Genomic DNA, 6895 nt, shown 5'->3' with positions numbered 1-6895 from the left:
CTCTTACAGTGATCACAGGAGTATTCCACCATGCAAAGCATGTTTCAACTCTTGAAATGCAGAAATTCAGGGGAAAAAAAACGAAGTTTTTACAGCAGTATGTTTTAGACTTATTAATTGTGAAGAAAAAGGAGTGCGAACAGAGGGAAGAAACTGACTTATTTAAAAGACTGGGTTAAAATTTACAAAATGGCAAGTGGTTTAGGGTAGTAGAAGGCATGTATATTTTTGCTGCTACTGAGTAGATATTAGATCTAGAGACTGCAGAATGCATAGAAATGCACAGTTGAGGAGAAAGTGGAAGAGAATGCTATCCAGTACATTCACTGTAGATACGTACCTCCTTTTTAAGATCTTGAAGTATTTCTTCATTTCCTTAAGTGACTATCTTGATTAAGATACTGATATTTGTAGAGTATTTCTAAGGAAAAATGATGTAATGTTAGCACTGCAAACTACTCTGTGAATAACAAGTGTTACCATTGTAGAGAAAGGCAAGAAGCCTTTGAGGAATTCCCGTGTTGCATTACCGGGAGCTACTACATCACCATTGTAGCTACTGCAGAAGTGATCTGAATTAATCTACATGACCTGATCCTGAGTTCATCAGACTTTACTTCTTTGCTTTCTGTCTTACTAGATTTGCGACTATGGAAAGTTTATTGAATTTTCTGTTATCTGAAAACAGTGCGTTTTCTTCTCTCCTATTAAGAAGAAATAAGAGGGGATGCCATGGTAAACCAGTAGTAAAACACTTGACTAGGAATGCACAACATCCTGGGATCAATCCCCCACGATGGAAAAGATCAAATCAAAGAAAATGAGGTAACCATTGTAGAAAAAATAAAACAAATCATCACCAAAACAAAAACACAAGATGGGAGAGGGTATTTAGTTCTTGCAAAGTGTTATTGCATATATTAAACAAAACCAGGCCTAAGGTATGAGTACTCACCTCTTAGCTGATTCAGACTCCTAATTTATCCCTTATTTTTGTTTATTATACTCGGGCCACAGTGTATTCTGTGTTAAGGTAATATTGTCAGTTTCGAAAAGTATAATTTCTATTTCAATGTATTGCTTTACTTATTGTTGTGATGTTTCTCTTCTCACTATCACCCTGGAGGCAGTTAGTGCAGGTCTGCCCATTCTTCCAAAAGGGAAGCCAAGGAATACTGAGCATCGAGTTTTTTTTCCCCAAGATTCCATGGACTGATTAAAGGTGAGTGGAGGTTCCAATGTTTCAAAAAGGCCTTTTGTATCAGGCATGTAGTTAGAGTCAGGCATGTGACACAAAAATGAAGAAGAGAGGATAGAAAGAGTTACAGGATCAAGGTGAACGCATCAGAAATGACACTTTGAGTTCAGGTTTGGTCCGGCCGCTTAAATGGAGCAAAATAAACTGTTCTCATAAGAAGAAAGTTAAATTTGAAAATTAGGAAAATTGATAACCTTCCAAGTCAACATAGACTACAAATTGGGGAAAATGTTCAAGACATGAGAAAAGGGATAGGCCCAGTATTTTCCATGCTTTAGGAAAGAGATGGCCCAGTGAGGGGCTGGAGAGATGGCTCAGTGGTGAAGAGCATGGGCTGCTCTTCGGAGCATCCAGGTTCAGTTTCCAGCCTGAACATGATGCCCAGTAACTGTCCTTAACTCCAGTTCCAAGGAATCCAATACCTTCTCCCACCCTCCAGGGGCATTGTCTGCATAGGCTCACTTATATACATGCAGAGAAAACACTCATACACATAAAATAAAAATAACTTTTAAATATTAAAAAATGTTAAAAATGCCCATGGCAAAGTATCAGGCCAGCCGCCACCCTTTATGCACAGGTGTCAAATAATGGCTAGTGGTTTGCAGGGCACAGGGGATGATGGTATTGTGCTCATTGGATTAACTGAGTTAGCAACCAGCAGGATCCAAGGGAGGGCCACAAACAGTTGAAGGAAAGATATGATTATGTTGAAAACGTGTTGCTGGCCTGCAGCCACACACCTGAATGCATTTCTACCAAATGATCCGGGCATCTGGTTGCAGATTCATTCATCCTCTGGTGCAGTGATTGGTTTGTTTTACAAATTATTGAGCGCTACTCCTTCTCTGTTCTATAGTATCCAGTGTAGGCTCTATGCAAGGAAAGGAGTTAGGCTTTCATTTTGCCCTTTACATTCTGACAAATGCAATTTGCTTCTGAATGCGAGCAGTTACAGGTCAAACAGAGACCAGATTGTCCTGAGGAAGGTGTTGGCAAAGAGGTACACGTTCATGTGGACACTTTCTTTGAAGAGAAAGTAAAGTAACCCTTTGCTCTACTGCATTTTCCTGGGGTTGGGGGCTTAGCTCCCTTAGCAGCTCTTTAGGGGTATGTGTGTGGGTTAATTCCTCCTTAAGGCCCAAAGAAGTTTATCACTGGTGAGAGAATTTCCCTTGCAGTCAGTGCTGGGCCCCTCTGGTTGAATCAGTCTTACCTTAGGGCAAGGACTTCTTTGCTGAAGGATCCTGTCTGTTATCTAGTTTAGCCAGTGATGCAGCACTCAGGGCCTGAGCATTTGAAATTTTTCCGTGCTAAGTCTTTGATTAGCCAGTCAAGACAATTCACAGCAGGAAACCCTGAACCCATGAAATCCCTAAGCAAGCTCCTAATGTTTCTGAATGGGCTAAGCTGCTGCTTTGTTAAGCAGAGAAATAATAGTATAGGGGACTATACAACTCCCTGCTTCTGAAATGTCTCTAGGCTTCCTAATTTCTGCAAGGGATTGGAGATTTAGCTCAGTGGGAGACAATTTTCCTAGCAATCCCAAGGCTATGGCTTGGGTCCTCAGTTCTGGGGGGAAAAGATTTAGGTTCTACTTATGAGACTAATTCTCCCCAATTTCCCATGTTTCAGGTCCAGTGTGGTGAGGCGTGCCTTTAATCCCAGCACTAAGGAGGTGCAGGCATGTGTATCTCCCTGCGGCTGAGGTAAGCCTGGTCTACATATTATCTTCCAGAACATCCACAGCTATGCAGTGAGTCTGGATGAATAAAGAAATAAATCTAAACCTAATTATGTGAAGAGTATGTTAAGACACAGATTTGCTGGGTTGCATCAATAAATTTTGGTTTTTGTTTTGTTTTCTTTTTTCCAGTTGTTTTTGAGTGATCCTGGATTTTCTTCTTTTTTAATTTTTTAAATTTCTTTATTTTTATTTTTGTATGTGCATGAGTGTTATGCTTGCATGTGTGTAAGTGCACCCATGTTGTGCAGTGCCCGCGGTAGACAGAAGAGGACGTTGGATCCCCTGGACCTGGAATTGTGGATGGTTTTTAGCCACCCTATGGGTGCTGGGATTTGAACCCAGGTATTCTGCTAGAACAGTCAGTGCTCTTAACCATTCAGCCATCTTTCCAGCCCCTTATTCTTAATAAGTTCCAGGATAAAGCACTGGCCATAAAACAACCCTTGGAAGACTGTAGGTCTACCAGTCCTGTCAGACCTGTGGCCCATAGACCCAAAGCCTCTCAAGTTGTTATGAATGGGGCCCGACACATTTGTGCACCAGAACTTCATGTCACAGAGGAAAAAATTTAGAAACTCCTGGAAAGGAGCAGAAAGGTAAAGCTGAATGTGTTACTGAAGTCCTTGGCTCCATTACTTTATACTCCAAAATACCAAGTGGTATGCCTACTGACCTGGTTCAGAAGACTCCTCCACATTAATGAAAAAAATTATTTCTTTATGTAAGTAAAACTGAAAATTTCCACAGTTTTATTAAAACTGAGGCGTGACATTCTTAATCTGACCACAGCTTGCCCAGAGCACTGTCACAGCTTACGGAAAAGATGAAGCAAATGTCTGAAAATAATTGCCTGTAAGTTGTGGACACAAGTTATGAGAGCTGTGAAATAGACCTTCCTCCCAGTGCCAGGCATCAGGGTCCTTGGGGAGGTACATTGGCACTGTCTTTATGTTCTTTCCTGTGGGAATCCTAATCCTAGGGACCCATGATAATGAGAATCTGTGGGAAGGCTAAAACACTCCCAAACAGATTTTGTTTATACACGGCAAGGAGGAAAATATCTCTCTCTCTCTCTTTCTCTTCTCTCTCTCTCTCTCTCTCTCTCTCTCTCTCTCTCTCCTCTCATCTCTCTCTCTCTCCTCTCTCTCTCCTCTCTCTCTCTCCTCTCTCTCTCTCTCCTCTCTCTCTCTCTCTCTCTGTCTTGCTCTCTATCTCTCTTTCTCTGTGTATGACAGAGGTAAACCTTTTACTTCCTTCCTTGTTTTTTGGGGACAGGGTCTCCACATTCCTGGGGCTCACAGAGTAGGATAGGCTGGCTGGCCAGCCAAGCTTCTGCTTGTCTGTGTCCCCGGTTCTTGGACCACACAACCTGATTTTAAAATATATTTTATTTAGTATTTTCTGTGTATGAGGTTTTTGCCTGCATGGATGTAAGTGCATCATATGCAGGCAGTAACCTCAGAGGAAGGAAGGAGTCATAAATACCTGAAATGGAAGTTACAGATAGTTGTTGGCCAGCATCCGGGTGCTGGGAGCCAAATCTGGGTCCTCTGCAAGAGCAACAAGTGCTCTCAACCATTGAGCTGTCTCTCCAGCCCCCACCCCTTTTAAAATATTTTATTTACACCCAGTTTTATATGTGAGTTGTAGGGATTGAACTCAGGCCCTCTTTGTTCCACGGCAAGAGCTTTACTGACTGAGGTATCTCCTCATCTCTTAGGAAATCTTTTTTATTTTTACTTGTGTTATTTTTGTATATTTTAACAAATGACATATGTCTGTGTGGTAAAAGGTGTTTTATGTATCAACTGTGGAATGCTTGAATTAAATGAATTAACATATGCATCACCTGAAATATAAGAGATTTGCATTGATACCAAGCACAAGATTTGACACTATTCATAGTACATTCTTCTGTCTTTTGCTAGGCCAGCAGGGGAAGTAGTCTGCTTCAGTCCCAGGTAGAAATTATTATAGGGTGACATATAGTTTATCAAGGTTGCTGATGGCAAAAAAAATCTAATGATATTTGGAAGTGCCATGGCTGAGTCAACACCTTTGGAAGGCAGAGGAAGCACCTTGAATCATCTTTTAACCTTCTCATGGTATTTCTTTGGGTTCCAAGCGTAGCAAAGAGGTAGCATGGCTGACTGTTTCCCTGACAGGCCTTTTCCTCAAGGATGTCAGGTCAGGAAGGGAATTTCCAGCAGCTGACAGGGAATTCATTTGCCCTATAACCAAATTTCCTTACTTGTTTACAGGAAAATGAACATCAGAAAGAGTGCTTCCATTAGTAATGAACTGAAACAGAGGCAGTTGTGGGGGTATGCACCTGTTAATCCCAGGACTACTCAGGTGGCAGAGGCAGAGAGGCAGGCTGATAACTGTGGATTGGAGTCCAGGCTCATCTACATACCAGCTCCAGGCTAGAAGGGCTACATAATGAGAACCTGTCTGAAAAAGAAAAAGAGATAAAAATATTTATCACAGTTAGGTCATTGTCTCATATGCCTGAAATTTCCGAATTTTAGCACTTTGGAGGAGGCTGAGACAGGTAAGGAACGATTTTTTAACGTTTTATTTATGATTTATTTATTCATTTATTTTAATTTTTTAAAGGTGTGCAACTGTTTTGCCTGCATATATGTAACTGCACCATTTGTAAGCAATGGCTGTGAATGTCAGAAGAGGGCACCTGATCCCCCGGAACTGAACTTATGGATGGTTGTTTGCTGCCATGAATATGCTAGGAATTCGACTTCCCTGCAACATCAGCCATGTTTCCAGCCCTAAAGATAATGGCTATGAGGCAAACCTGGCATACAAAAATTATTTTTGTCTAAAAAAACAAACCAAAGAACGACTTATGCTTAGCACTGATATTGATATTGACAGACTTTATCAGTAAGCAAAAATGTTTAGCAAGTACCCAGCGCCCCCAGAAAGAGGTGAATGCCCTTTATCTGTTTTTGATTCTGAATACTGTTTTCTTGTCTGTTGTATGTATACATGTCATAAATGTCAGTATCTTTTACTCATTTAAATTGAGCTGTTTTTCTTGCTATAAAATAGAGTTCTTTATAGACTCTGAACCGCTTGGGAGGTACTTGTCTTTCACCCATTTTGTCTACCTGAGTGTTGTCACTACACTGCTTGTATTGTTCTCTGCTGTACAAAGTGTCTGTGTTTGGAAGAATCCTATTTATCCACATTTACTTTTGTTGTTTCTGGCATCGGATTCAAAAGCCTTTGTAGACAGTGGCATGTAGTTTTTGTAACTGCCTTTTTGACTCCTACTTTTCAGCCTTTCATTTGATTTGAACAAAATGCATGGATTTGTGATGTTTCTTTGTGAATGCTTTGGATGGGGGTGCAAATAATAGCATATTTGAGCAATTATATGTCAAGATGACTTGCACTATGTAGGTTTAAAATGACAAAGACCCAGGTTTCATTTAAAATATGCTGCTGAGTTATAGTCAAGTAGACATTTATATGCAATGAAACTTATTCTCTTGTATTCTCACAACAAGGAGGTTCATAAGATTCTACAAATAAATTTTAGTCAAAGTTAAAAATGGAAAGGTATAACAGATGATTAGACAGAAAAAGTGTTCAGTATGAGGAGTCACAATAGACAAAAGAGAACATTTGGTAGGGTTTTCTCACCCTCAAAGAAAAAGAAAAACAAAACAAAAGAAAAAACCTCAGAAGGAATCATTTTTTAAAACACAGGAACATGGAGTTTGAAATGCTGTGACAGCAACATTTCATTTGAGACAAGCTTCTAGAAACTATGCCTGAACTCTTCTACTGTATGACAGTCCTCACTCACACCTGCCCCCAACACGAGTTAAAGCTTCTTGGTACTGTGTTTGTCCTGTGGCTAG

At 40.4% G+C, this 6895-nt stretch overlaps 1 long non-coding RNA gene across 2 annotated transcripts in view; it reads left to right on the top strand.

Annotated features, from left to right (window-relative positions):
* The window catches only part of LOC103729758, a 34052-nt gene that overhangs the window by 6502 nt on the left and 20655 nt on the right, over positions 1-6895 (top strand). Inside the window, exons 2-4 of one of the 2 annotated variants that reach the window (XR_607074.1) lie at positions 1131-1222; positions 2894-2967; positions 5625-5661. This is a non-coding gene — a long non-coding RNA (uncharacterized LOC103729758). Of the gene's footprint in view, positions 1-1130; positions 1223-2893; positions 2968-5624; positions 5662-6895 lie in introns of those variants that run through there. The other variant, XR_607075.2, reaches the window with a different exon arrangement.

The sequence above is a fragment of the Nannospalax galili genome, unplaced genomic scaffold (assembly GCF_000622305.1).
Source record: "Nannospalax galili isolate Female #2095 unplaced genomic scaffold, S.galili_v1.0 scaffold1773, whole genome shotgun sequence".
Classification (NCBI taxonomy): Eukaryota; Metazoa; Chordata; class Mammalia; order Rodentia; family Spalacidae; genus Nannospalax; species Nannospalax galili.
This window is presented reverse-complemented; position numbering and strand designations above follow the sequence as displayed.